Genomic DNA, 14,290 nt, shown 5'->3' on the forward strand with positions numbered 1-14,290 from the left:
ACCTAGTATGTTTTGTTTAAGGCTGCTTCTGGCACCTAGCCAATGGATCTTCTTGAGTCCTTTTCTATTTAGCAAGGAGGGAAGTAGTTTATCTTGATTTAAACACACACAGGAGTAAGTCCTAGGATCACTGTTACTAAGTTCATCTGAGATGAAATGTAAATATGGATACAAATGTAAAGAAGTGTTTGAAAAGAGCCATGAAAAACTTCACAAGTTTATCTTATGCTAACTGGTCTTGGGTTTTGACCTACATTCTGCTGCCAAATAACCTTTTGCTAGAAGGAATCCCCTTGAGATGTATGAAAAAACTAAAAATGTTTCTGCTCCATCCTTGTTTTTGACTTTCCCACTTCCCAAAGGCCTCCTCTCTGAATGAAGAGTCAAAGTTCATCCAAAATTCAGCCTTTACTGATGCGATCTTACTTTCTGAACAAAACCACAGATTCTAGGCTCGAGGGTCAAGTCTGTACAATTTTCCATCATTGAGTGACTAAAATCCAGCAGTCTTGCACACAGTAGGTGCTTAAAAAGGTTTGTTGATAACTAATATGGAAATGTTTTCCATGATTGCACATGTATAACCTATGTCAAATTTTTTCCCATCTTAGGGAAGGGGGAAAAGAGAGAGGGAGGGAGAAAATGGAACTCAAAATTTAAAAAAAACCAAATATTAAACAATTGTTTTTACATACAATTGGAAAAAGTAATTAAAAATATTTGTGAGGTTAAATTGGCCAAATATATTTTTGTATATATTTCTGTATCTATCTGTTTGATTCTCTCTGCCTTATCCCATCTTCTTTTAGAAAAACTCTGACCCTGTTTTTTTTTTATTGTGAGTAGAGAAGGGATTCCACTTGGCACCTGGTGCTCTGCTGGTTTGAACTCTACCGAACAAGATAGTGCTTTCCTGTCTCTTTTTGTGTATTATCTGCCACCTTTAGATTATATGCTCCTTGAGGGCAGGGACTATTTCACACCCTAGCCCAGTTCCCAGCACATCATTTGTGTTTAATAAATGCCTGCTGACCTAATTTGAATGGAAGAGAGCTCTCCTTATAATCCAAAGCACTTTGGTCACTCTCTTGAGAGGAAAATAAAATGTGGTTTCTGAAGTTGAGCACAGAAAATGTCTTCTAGTTATTGCTCTATGGGATACCTTCAGAGTCTCCCAAAAGACCCCACCATTTGGATAGTCTATGATTTTTGGTTGCACTATCAGAATTTGTATGTAGGTAGGTAGGTAAGTAGGTATGCATATAGCTGTTTGCATGATTCAGTACCTGGCGCATAGTAGATGCTTAATAAATGCTAAGTGTTGATTATTATAATGATAATGATATAGTCCTCCCTATCACCATCCGATCTTCCCTACCCTCCTTTCCCCCCAAACCTACCTTTTCTGGGGCTGCTTCTTTATGAAGGTCAGCCTCCCACTGCAGGTCTAAGTTTTGTCTTAGTATTCCTCAAGCATCCCAGCTTGCGTTTTTTTCAATCTGAATTGCATTTTATTTTCTGTCCAGAGCTTTCTGTCCAAAGCTCTCTAAACCAATTTTGTTAAAGTACCATCTTTCATTGGTGTTAGTGATACCTTATACTTGAATGTTATGTTAGTTTATGAAGAGACTTGGAAGAAAGTGTCTCTTAGTGGGTTAAACATCAGATTCAAAAACTGTTAGATCTGCTGTAGAATCTGCCACAAATTAAGTAGCTATAGACAAGTGACAAGCACTCCATCTTTGCCTCAGTTTCCCCCAATTAAAAATAAAGCTATCATTTCCCAGAGTATTTTTCTTAACATGCTACTTATTCCTTTTGCCAGATCATTGAAGATGTTTAACAAGAACAAAGTCAACAATAAACCCTCAAAACCCACTTTCTTCCCACTCAAAACATTTCCATTAGTTCAACCCTTACTTTGGTTTCAAGTTTTAAATTCATATTATATTGTTTGTGTTCAAGCCAAATGATTGATTTTTTTTTAAATTAGATTTTGTAAGACACCATACCAGAGCTGTTCTAAAGATTCAGTCATATAACATGCTCCTTATTTAGTAATTATGGAAATTCTTTGGAGAAAAACCTCCTATTCCCCGACCCACCAAATTTGTTTGGCCTGATTTGTTCAATTTAAGCTGCCTATTGTTGGATATACTTCCACTACCTCCTCTCAACATTTGCTCACTTTTACAGGAAACAAGTATTCATTTACTGACCAGTATCTGGCAAGACAATGTTTTTTTGAAATTGCTGAGGACAAAAGTGGCAAACAAGGTATTTTCAGCCTTTGAGGACCTCCTGAAAACTTCATGACTTTTTGAAGTTAATTGTAAGTTGCTAGGTTGTCAATTTATGTATTCCACTGCTACATTCATTCCCTAGTTCTGCTGCTCCACACATATTCTGTCCTACTGTGTGTGTGTGTGTGTGTGTGTGTGTGTGTACTTCTCACTTTCTTTTCTTTTTTTTTTCAGTCTCACCACTTTTTAATTAATTATACCTTTGGCATCCTTTCCCTAGCAATGGCATCAGCAAGTGGTTCTTACACATTTCTACCCTCATTTTTAATGGCCTACTTTTTCTATATAATCAATTTTTTAATCAGTTAAAGAAAGATTCTTTCCTTCCTTTATCCCTCAATCAGTCTGACTAAATTCTTGGTATTAGATTTTCTTTCTGTTCTTCCTGTTAGTTCAGTTTAAGCTGTCCTAATTACAGCACTGACACCTTTGCTACTTTAGGATTTCATATCAGATGATAGTATAGGTAGTAATAAGTTTCATGTGTCTGCCCACTTGTTCTCACTGTCTCATACTCTTCTGTCTGTATTTCTTACTCTCCGTCTTGCTTCTTCTACTAACAAGGCTCAACCATATTAGACAGCTGAAATCCATTGGAAAATACTAAAAATAATTGCCTTTTGTTGTTAAAATTAAGATTAGGGTTGATTTTCTCTTGTAGGAATTTGTACAGTTTCTTTCAGGGACTCAGAGGACTCCACAGTGTGCTTTTTTTAGAGGATAAAGGGTGATTTTAATAACATGCCACTAAGTTGAGTAAGTCACTGTAAAATTAATGTACGTTGTTATCCCTAGTCTCATTTTATGCTGGCTGCTGCCTTCTGGAATTTACTATTACTACATTTTATACACTGATCTCTTCCCGTACCCTCCACTTCTTCCTCTATGTTAGATGTCCTTTTCAGATTCATAGCAGGGTCAACAGTTCCAGTTCCTCTGTGTGTGTGTGTGTGTGTGTGTGTGTCTGTGTGTGTGTCTGTGTGTCTGTGTGTGTGTGTCTCTCTCTCTCTGTGTCTCTCTGTGTGTGTCTCTCTCTCTGTGTCTCTGTGAGTATGTGTCTCTCTGTGTGCCTCTGTCTCTCTCTCTGTGTCTCTCTCGCTGTGTGTGTGTGTGTCTCTCTCTCTGTGTCTCTCTCTCTCTGTGTCTCTCTCTCTTTCTGTGTCTCTCTTACTCCCTCTCCCCTACTTACTTTTCCCCAGGAGACAAGCTGTATCATTTATGTTTTCCATCTCAACCTTTTTTATCCAAGGGTCTGAGAAACTTGAATCAAGTTTAGTTCAAACTGAGATTCCCCTGGCCCTCTAAGATAGTAATCTGTGGTTGCTTTTCCATCCAGTGTGTTTTACATTTTTAAAATACAAAAGTTGCAAAATGAGTGAATATGGTTAACCAGTGGTTAATCTCAGGAAAAAAGGTTTCCTACAAAGATATAAAAATATTATAGGCACAATTTTCTGGGGAGCTAACTCTGTGTGGCTACAGACACTTCTCGTAGGCCTCAGTTTGTCAACGACTTGAATTGAGTCAATTCATACTTCAGGGATGCTAGCCATAATTTCATTAGACAATCTAATCTCTTAGAAAACTTTACTTTAGGTTTCAGGGCATTGAATGAAGGAAATTTAAAAAGATCTCAGAAAATAAGAATGAGGAGAGGGAAGACTTGGTACTACTTGAGGCAGCTAGGTGGTACAGTATTTATGTATAGTGCCAGGCCTAGAGTCAGGAAGGATGTGAGTTCAAATCCAGCCTCAGATATTTACTAGCTGTGTGATCTTGGGCAAGTCACTTAACCTTTGTTTTCCTCAATTTCCTCATCTATAAAATGGTGATAATAAAAAGCAGTGCTTGGCACATAGGAATTGCCTTATAAATGTAAGTCATTATTATTATTAATTATTATGGTACTGGGCCTGGAGTCAGGGAGATCTGAGTTCAAATATGACTGCAGACACTAGCTATGTTACCTTGGGCAAGTCACTTAAACTTTGGCTCAGTTGTTTCAACTACAAAATGGTGATAACCAGAGTACCTAAATCCCAGTGTTGTTATGAGGATCAAATAAGATAATATTTATCTTGGTACACAGTAAACACTATATAAATGTTAATAATAATTATTATTAATTATTCTCCATCATAACGTCTGATCTTCTAACAGACTCATAGACAATGATCCAAAGAGCCACAGTTGGATAAGGAAACCCAACACTCTGGATTTCCAGAAACTTCCATGAAAGGATTTGAACGTTGAACATTGTAGATTCATCCAAGTTCTACTTATGAAGGAGTATGGGATTGAAACCTGAAATTTCCTCAGTCCAGAGGACTTTGGAGCTCTAGGGAAGACCATAGGTACTGAGTCTTTGGCTTTCATGCTGCTAACTGCCAGCTTCTTTCCCTCTTCATCTCTTTTTCCAGAGAGCACAGATAGCATTCAATGTTCTTCTGTGGCAGGAACTACTTTTTAAATAGAACTGACATCTGAGACAGGAAAAAACAGGACAGAATGGAAGTATACCACTCTCTCATGTATTTCCCTGTGCCTGTTCTGTCTTCTTCCCTTGATTTTAAGCCTGTTCCTTCTTTCCTCTACATCATATACAAATTACAAGGATGATGTGACTTAACCCAATCTAGACATCATTCTTACTTTCTGACTCAGTTGGGACGCTGAATCAAAATATATTTTTCTCTCTTCTGATCTTTCACCTTCACAGGTTCCACTCCTCATCCAAGTCCATGGTGGGATAGATGGATAGATAGATAGAGATAGAGAGATAAGACAGAGGTACATAAAATAATATCACAATTTTAATCTCCTGTTACTGATGTGAGTAAATTTACCCTAACCTGGTAATTATCCCAGGATAACTCAATACATATCAACTGCCTTGGCTTTTTGGTTTACCTTCATTTCCCTTCCTTTACTAACATTCTTGAAAAATAAGAATATGAGGATTCTGAAGCAAAGTTTCAAAATTTCCAGTAGAAGTTCTTCTCTCTACAACCTTGGAGTAGGCTCCCTCTCACAAGCATGCTAGCAGAGACATCTTGCATATAACAATTCAACTCTACAACAAGTCTCTCTGTTAGTAGTTGGTGGTTCATCCCCACCTGGACCATTAGTACCATAGTTAAGGGGACTGACCATTTACTGGTATCTTTGGCTTCATGTTTCAAATTCTAAATTGGCTTCTGGTCTGTTAATTAAAATTTGTTTGTTTGAACTGAAAGGATCAGAAATGGTAGCTATTATCTGGTTCCTTTAAGTCTTCATGCCAGATACAATGTGCAGTGTGTTTGTATACATGTATGTGTGTATATGTGTGAACTCTGTGTATTTAATGATAATGTCTAACATTTATGTAACACTTAAAGGTTTACAAAGCACTTCACAAATATTATCTCACTTTATCCTCACAACAACCCTGGAGGATAGATGATATTGTTAGTGCCACTTTACAGAAGAGGGAACTAAGAGAAACAGAGGTTGTGACTTGTCCAGGGTCACACAATAAGCATATGAGGTGACATCTGAACTCAGATCTTCCTGACTCCAGTTCCAGTGTTGAATCCACTGGACCACTTACTTATTTTTAGACATATTTAAACATCATCTTTGCCTCCAAGATGAAAAGTTAAACAAAGGGTCGGCAAAGTAGACCCAGAAATTGACCATTGCCAAGTCTCTTCATGTTCTAGGTCTCTACCGGTCTACGTGACTCCAAGATTCCTTCATCTTAATCAAGAACAGTTGCAAAAATTTTGCAAAGAAAAGGCAGTTTACTATTCTGGTTTTGTTCCTGCACTGAATTACATTCACGATGTAGTTTTCCTAGTAAATAGAAGGGTGATGCAGACCTACTATTTAAGAAGTTGATTTGTGATTTATTCAGTTTTAGGCAGCAAAATTTAAGGCTGCCAGACCTTAAGTGAACATGGGTCTAGAAAAGAATTGGGCAAGACAGATCTCCAGTCTTTTGGGGGAAGATTGCAGATCGTTTGGGTTCAGCAAAGCATATTTTGAACATCCTTCAGTCAATTCACATTTGGATAGAAAAGTGCTCCTTAAATTCATTTTTCACAAAGAAAAAAAAATGAATGCAAAACTGTTTTACTCAAGTAAACATTTACTCTTCAGAAGAGATGATGACTAATTATTTACTTGCTGGCATAGCTGGTGAATAATTGCCCATTAAGGAAGTTAAATGCTAATCACTTATTCTTGGATCAAATTATTTTGAAGCTATCTTCTGATCAACTCTTAGGGACTAACTAGGAAAGGAATGTTTAAGTTGAGGGGGGTTTGTTTGTTTTTTTTTTTTAGCTTTCTAGAAAGAAAGAAAAAACTGCACAGATTTTCAGAAATGAAAAATATAGCCAGTTTTACTACTTTATAACTCAAAACTATCTTGATAGTTTCCTTTCTCCTTGTTCCTCAGCTAGGTGACACAGTGGATAGAGTGCTGCGCCTGAAGTCAGGAAGACTCATCTTCCTGATTTCAAATTTGGCCTCATATACTTCACCCTGTTTCTCTCAGTTTCCCCAACTGTAAAATGAGCTGGAGAAGGAAATGGCAAACCACTCCAGTATCTGCCCAAAAAACCCCCAAATGGGGTCATGAAGAGTTGGACATGACTTAAAGATAACTTAATACAACACCCTAGGGAGTGAATTAAGGTTAGATATAAACAGGATTTGGTAGTGATGAGTTGGGGAGTCACTGAAAGAAAGTTGAGGGGTGGGACTAGAGTTAGGAGGCAAAAAAACCTAGGTTTAGAATGGAAGACAGAATGTATGGTCCAGACTCCATAATGTCACTTCTCCTATATCAAAAGAAATTGCACATGACAAATACAATTAATGTCAAAGTACTAGCTATGCTCTCCCAAGAACTTAAATTTAGACATATAAATATGAAAACTTGAATCATGTCTACATGCTCATGGGGATGAAAGCTGGGGCAATTCTTAGGATTAGAATTCACTTGTGAAGGATCCATTTTTCATATTAACTCTACTCCAGTCGAAGGATTGCTATCTGAGTGGTTTACTTTGAGAGGATTTTCACGTAGACTGAAACATCTGGGAAAATGTGGCAAATGTCCCTGGTCAGGAAGAAAACATATGGCACTTTGGAGGAGAAAGCAAAAAACCTTTGTCATTGCCTTAGTGGTTTTAAAGCTTCCCAAGAATCTGCCTCTAGCCTAGATACTATCTCTGTCAAAAGCTGGACTAGGTTTTCTCCAAAAACCAATGAAAACTCTGGAAACAATGTATTTCTCTGGTTGGGATAGGAAGGGTCAACGATTAATGATATGGCCTTTAAGTAACTCCTGTATGATAATATGATTAAAAAAAAATATAGAGGCAGCATAGTAGAGTGCTGAATTTGAAGTCAGAAGACCTGGATTCAAATCTTGCCTCTGCTACTTAATACTTGTGTAACCTTGCACAAATCATTTAATGTCTCTGAGTTTTAGTGTTCTCATTCATAAGATGAGGGGGTTGGACTAGAATTTAGGGTCCTAACCTTTTTTGTGTCACGGACCCCATTAGCTATTTGACAAAGCTCTTAAGAACTCCCTTCTTGTAATAATTTTTTGATGTATGAAATAAAACATATAGAATTATAATAGAAACCAATTAAGTCAAAATATAATTATCTAAATATATTTTTAAAAAACCAAGTTCATGGACTCCAAGTTGAGGACCCCTGCATACAATGGTCTCTAAGGTCCTTTCTAGCTCTAACTCTGTGATTATTGTTGGTCTGTCACTTCAGTAGGGCTCTACTCTTTGTGACTCCATTTGGGGTTTTCTTGGCAAAGATACTGGAGTGGTTTGTTATTTCCTTCTCCATCCCATTTTACAGATGAGGAAACTGAGGCAAATGGAGTAAAGTGACTTGCCCAAGCCTAGTAAGTGTCTGAGGCCAGATTTAATGAGTCTTCCTGACTTCAATCATAGTGCTCTATCCACTCACTGTACTCTCTATCCACCTAGCTGCCCTCTAAACCTATGATCCTATGTTCATTTTGTTCACTGTCTGTAAATCTCAGTCTGCAACTATCCCTTCCTTCCCTTCATCTTCATCCCACTTTGAGAAACAGAAAGGGCTTTAGGCTAAGGGAGCAAGAGAGAAAATCATATAATAAAATGAAATTGGAGAATGATGGTTAAGGTCACAAAGAAATGGATACAGGGATACATGAAAGCGAGGCAAGGACAAAGTCAGCACTGCTTTTGCTCAGTCTGCAAAGCTGCTAATTCCACTGACTCTGCTTCATGACAGTTTAGCTGTGGCAAGACCAGGGTGGAGGCTGCAACCTCAGCTAGTTAAGCCACCTCAGTTCCATGATTCACCAGGTCTCTTATTCCAGCTACCATATTCAGAGGAGCTGAAACTTTGACTTCAGAGTTCCTGCAGCTACACGAAGCACTTGGCTACATCCAGTGCTCAGTACAATGCCTGGCACATAGTGGTAGCTTAATAAATCCTACTTGACTGATTGACCTTAAAGACCAGTCCTACAGGAAATATGAGTCAAATAACCTGAGGTAACTGTTTTATTTCATGTCTTTGTTTTCTCAGGGGATCACCCAGACTGTATATCTCTTGGAATTTCAGGGACCAGATCCATCCTATATCTGGTCCAGATCCAGGAGAATGGTAGGTTTTTAGCCACTTAGTAGATGCTCATAGGGTTTATTATTCATTGTGTTCTCTGGTTACTAAACTCTGTTTATTTACTAATTGTCCCTATGCTAATCGCAACAAATAACAGAATCCCATCAAATGTGTCTGTTTTTGTGGGGAACCAGCTCTCTTATTCCAAGGTTACTTGACTAGTACTCCTTTATTTTGCCATTTAATGTTGAACCCTGGGTTTTGTTTGGGTTTTTTTTCCGAATCCAAAGATTGGTTTATAACCTTTCATTTGTGTAATCATCAGATGAATAATTCTGTTTGTCATGTTACTTAAAAGGTAAACAAAGCAGCAATGTATTCACCAGTGGCGTATGGACACACATTTATCTCTAGTGCATTGAAAGCTGGGAGCCTAGAATTCTCAGCATATGTGCATTGTTAGTGTTCAATTTTAATATATATTCATGAGTATTCTGTGCATCTTAATCTTGCACCAAAAATAGTTTAGTAAGGAGTGATTTTTTAAGTAATGTAGGCAAAATTTTCTTTTTAAAAAAACTTCAAATAATGGTCACACCTCACTTTTTTTGCAAAAAAATTGGCATAAAATCTGCAACGATTATGTGGTGAATTATGGTAAAGCGAATCCAAAATAAGTCAAGTTTTCAGTGGGTTGGGGGTCTTGTAAAGGGACCAGCACTAGACCTGTGATTTCACTGGTACAGGGAACTTCTAGATGGAGGAGGTACTCCCCTCCACCAACACAGATGAGCACTTTTTCTGCAACTTAAAGTCTGAGAAGGTTGTCTAGAAGATTGAAAGAGGTTGAATGACTTGTCTGGGGTCATACAGTCAGCACATTTCAGAAGCAGAAATTGAACCCAAATCTTCCTGGCTTTTGTGGTTGTGTCCCTACTGTCTACTCCATGCTATCTCTTGTGAGTACTGATTGGGAAGACCCACAAATACTTTGAGATAATGGGAAGATCTACCCAATATGAGAAGCAGGGATGAGGGATAGAAGATCTTGGACCTTCTATTAACCATAGAGAACACAACACTCTTCAGTTCCTCCATCTCAGTGAGGCATATTCAAAATGATAGAATGAACATTAACTCAGTAATGAATGTGGCAGTTAAATGACTGTTTTAAAGAAAGCAATATTGAGGTCCTCAATTACGGAGCCCAGTTGTGAATCAAGCAAAGTCTGTTCTCCCAGCTCCCCTTCCATGTGACCTTTCTGGTCAACGTACCTGGTATCTCCATGTGTATCCCTGGTTGTCTAGGACTCCTATCATAGCACTTTGCCTGGATCTAACTACCCCATGCAGCTCTTAATGCTTCAAACCTTTCTTCTCCTCTCTCCCACTATCAACATTTGGCTACCTTAAATGCCATTCCCACTAACCTAGTTCTCATTTTGGGAAACAATTTGATAAACTTAATGCCTGATAAAAGATAAAAGATGGATTGTGATGAAATGGGGTAGTCCTACAAAAGAAGAGTCTGTCATCCATGTTACTAATAATACCTGCCTTGGTTAATTTTCTACTCTGACTAACCAAAAAGGATCAAAAATGAGAGATGGGATTCTTTTAGTCCCCAACCTCATTTCTACTGTGCCCTCTTTGGAACAGCTTGTGCACACTCGTTCAAGTATATACCATATTTTGATCATAGTGTGAGAATCTGGGGTCCAGATGAGGTAATTTACAGGGACATAATCTCACATGACTCAATCAGCTTGGCATGAAACAATTCCTTCTAGGCTTGCCTTGTTTACATTCCTGTCAGTAGCTCCCCCACCTTGAGCACTAACCTTTAGAATTATTGGTTTGCTCACTGGTCTACTCTGCCATTGTCCCCGTGATGAAGCTGAGCTCTCCAGGTCTCTGGAGAATTGAGGACGATCTTCTTATCGGCTACTTACTAACACTAAGACACTTCATTTTGGACGAGGACCTTGAGCTCCCTAAGGTCCTTTCCAGCTTTAATTCCTATGATCTCAACATCCTATGATCCTACAATCTCAAGTTTACTCCTTTGGCCTCAGTTTGAAACTTCTCTTCAGATAAAACAGGATATGCTTATTATATCCAGCCAAGTAGCACTTAAGGGATAAGGTGAAGAGGGTGTGGAGTTTGTGGATACATTACAGAGGGTTTTGTAATCATCTGGCTCCTTCTATCATTCTTAGAGAGTTCTAACTTCACAGGACTATCCTGGACCATCATTTAACTAATTTGCCTTTTTTTTCCCCTAAGGTTTTTAAAAAATTCTGCTGCAAGGTTAAAGTCTCATCTGTATAAAATAGCTTCAGCCAAGGAATTTATTAAAAAATTTAAGCTAGTATTGTACAGCATCTGATACCAGTAAGCTAACCAATCTCAGTAAATGATTCCCATGGACAGAAAACCACAAATGTATTTTGAACAAAACTGGTGGTGGATGGAGTTGGCCGTTACAATATTACTGATTTAAGGCTTTTTACAAATAAAATTCTAGCTCTGAAGTACATGGTCTTAGAATTCATTTTTTACCACACATGATGCAATGAATTCAGAACTAGCCAGACACAAACTTGAAATTATAAGGAAGAAGTTATGTAAAAGGTGCAAATAGTAAAGAAAGTGTAAATAGTAAAAAAGCATTTTTATCCAGTCATTTCTGAGTAGTTAAGATTTTTTCCATGCCATGGTGTTGTTTCAGAAGTGTTAAAATTGCTAATCTTCCATATACGCCTAATTTAGGACAAAACTATACTGGACTGTACTCTTATGCTAATTTATTTGGGGGTCCAATGTTCAATCCTCAATAGATTTTATGTATCTCTCATGTGCAGATATGAGCAACACATAAAATTTTTAAAAAGACTATGGAGAACTCTTATAGGGCAGGCAATCACATGGTGGCCAGAAGAAGCGATACAAGAATACTCTTAAGGTCTCTCTCAAGAACTTTGGATTTGACTGTGCAACATAGGAGACGCTGGTACAGGACTGCTCAGCATGGCGTGCCCATATCAGAAAGGATGCTGTGTTCTATGAGTAAAACAGAATTGATACAGCACAAAGTAAACATAGGATGTGAAAATTTTGGGGTATCCACCCCAAATATTCACACGGGACTACCTGTACCCAACCTGTGGTAGAACATTCCGAGATCATATTGGTCTGATCAGGCACAGTCAGACACACTGAAATTTCACTTTAGCACGGTGATGTCATTTTGGTCCTCTTCGAGAATGAAGGACAACAACCAACCAACCATCTCTCACATGCATCCTCACTCATTAGTTTATCAAGTTCTGAAGGGTTGCTCAGAATCATCTTGATCAGCCAACCATCTTCATAAGAAGATTTGTTGAGAAGTTTTGGGTCTTCTGCAAAAGCTACATTAACTTCAGTTACTTTTCTCCTGTTAGAGGAGAATAGAGTTCACTGACAGCTTTCATACTTTCCAAAGCTCCAAACTCATCTTGTTTGTTCAATGTTGTTCCAACTTCTGGAAGACTACAGTAAACTACATCTCCCAAGGCTTCCTGTGCAAAACTGCTGATTCCCACTGTTACAATACCATTTTCAGTTGATATCCATTCATTCTTGTCTGTCAATTTTTGAACTGCGAGTCGCAGGGCACTGGTGCAGAGGCCCCAGGAGGTAGCGGCTGCTAGGAAGGGAGGGGAACCTGGGCCAGGATGAGTCTCCAGAAGTTGGGGAGGGGGGAAAGGCTGCAAGGGAGGCCAGGGAGTTGGGGGTCTCAGCTCCAACCGCCACCCACAGGGACCTGGCCACAACCTGCAGCACCATTTTCTCTGGGGGCCCTAACTTGCCTTTTTTGAGTGTTTTGAGACCTGCACTGAGTTAGATACTATGGAAGTGCAGAAAAAACTGAAAGATAGAATAAGAAATATAACATAAAGAGTTTACAGTTTAGTTGAAGAGCTGAAACAAACATGTGAAATCGAACAGATCAACAGAAGATAGAATACAGCTAAGTTCTTAATTGTCTGATGTCGTCTGTGAGTGTTACTGAAATTCAGAAATGAAGCTTCTATTTCCTTTGCTTGAACATGAAAGCCTTCTCATTAGGCCGGCAACACAGCCTGAAAGGAATATTTAAGTCTCAAGGTGAGCATGCCTTAGAATTAGTGCTGTCTTTCCCCAAACTAACTTGAACTTATTTTGTTTCTATTCCTATATATGTCTGTTACCCTATTTGAATGTAAACTCCTCGAGGGAAGGGACTGTTTCAGTTTGACTCAGTTTCCCCAATGCTTAGCACATCTACTGGTATATAACAGTTAATGTTTGTGGGCCAATTGACTTGTACAGTGAATGTTGGAATCCTCAAGGGCACCTTCATGACAGAGGTGAGATAGGCTCTGAGGTTTGAAGGATGAATTGGAAGGAGGTGTTACAGATAAAGACAACCATATGAGCAAAGACAATGAGGAGGGAATAAATGTGTGGGATCTGTGAGACAATGAGGAAACTGACTTGGCAAGGATGGCTAGTGTTGGGAATGATACCAGGTAATAAAGAAACAAGAGGAGGGAGATGTCCTATAATCTGTTCTCTGCACTCGAAATTGGTTATCACATTTAATGCATCTCATCTTTCATGAACTTTCATATCCATCTTTGCCATTACTTGACACTTTTGTCACTAAAATCCCAAATGACTCTCTCAATAACCAAATGGAAAAAAGTCTTTCCTTCCCATTTGGTTCTTTTGTTTGCCAAATCCCACTCAGTCTCCCAGCAAAAGGAAAAAATGGCTCCTGTTTAAAAAGAAGAATCTAATTCTTCCCAACACATGACTTCTATATATGTTCCCCATCTACCACTTTCTTATCCTACTTCTCAACCACATGAACCACTTCTCTAATCATGATGCCATGAAAATTTAAATCTGCAGTACCTAAGCAAAATTGTATGAAGAGAATTATCTACAGGCTACTGTTTCCCTGTTCAGTTGATCTCTTCCTCTCACCTTAGCCCCAAAACTGCACAGTCATTTGGTCATTCAGTGAAAACATGTAGTGTTAGACAAGGCTAAAAGAAAAAAAGAAAAAAAATGAATATAAGCTCCTTGAGGCCAGGGACTGTTTAGCTTAGTTTAGTTTTTTGCCAATACTTAGTCCAGGGTGTGGAAGCACTTAGTTAGTGTTTAATAATGCAATCGAATTATTGCCTTAAATTAAAATTCATTATCTCTAACACGGGGCAGGTAGGTGGTATAGTGGATAGAACAATGGGCCTAGAGTCAGGAAGACTCATCTTCCATCTTCCTGAGTTCCAATCCAGCTTCAGACCCTTACTAGCTTGTGT

At 38.4% G+C, this 14,290-nt stretch overlaps 1 protein-coding gene and 1 pseudogene across 1 annotated transcript in view; both read right to left on the reverse strand.

The window, feature by feature from the left end:
• NHS (NHS actin remodeling regulator) overlaps nucleotides 1-14,290 on the reverse strand; it is a 443,126-nt gene that overhangs the window by 173,433 nt on the left and 255,403 nt on the right. The window lies entirely within an intron of this gene.
• Nucleotides 1-14,290, reverse strand: part of LOC140506732 (glycine cleavage system H protein, mitochondrial-like) — a 64,683-nt pseudogene that overhangs the window by 31,041 nt on the left and 19,352 nt on the right.

The sequence above is a fragment of the Notamacropus eugenii genome, chromosome 5, assembly GCF_028372415.1.
Source record: "Notamacropus eugenii isolate mMacEug1 chromosome 5, mMacEug1.pri_v2, whole genome shotgun sequence".
In the NCBI taxonomy this organism is placed as follows: Eukaryota; Metazoa; Chordata; class Mammalia; order Diprotodontia; family Macropodidae; genus Notamacropus; species Notamacropus eugenii.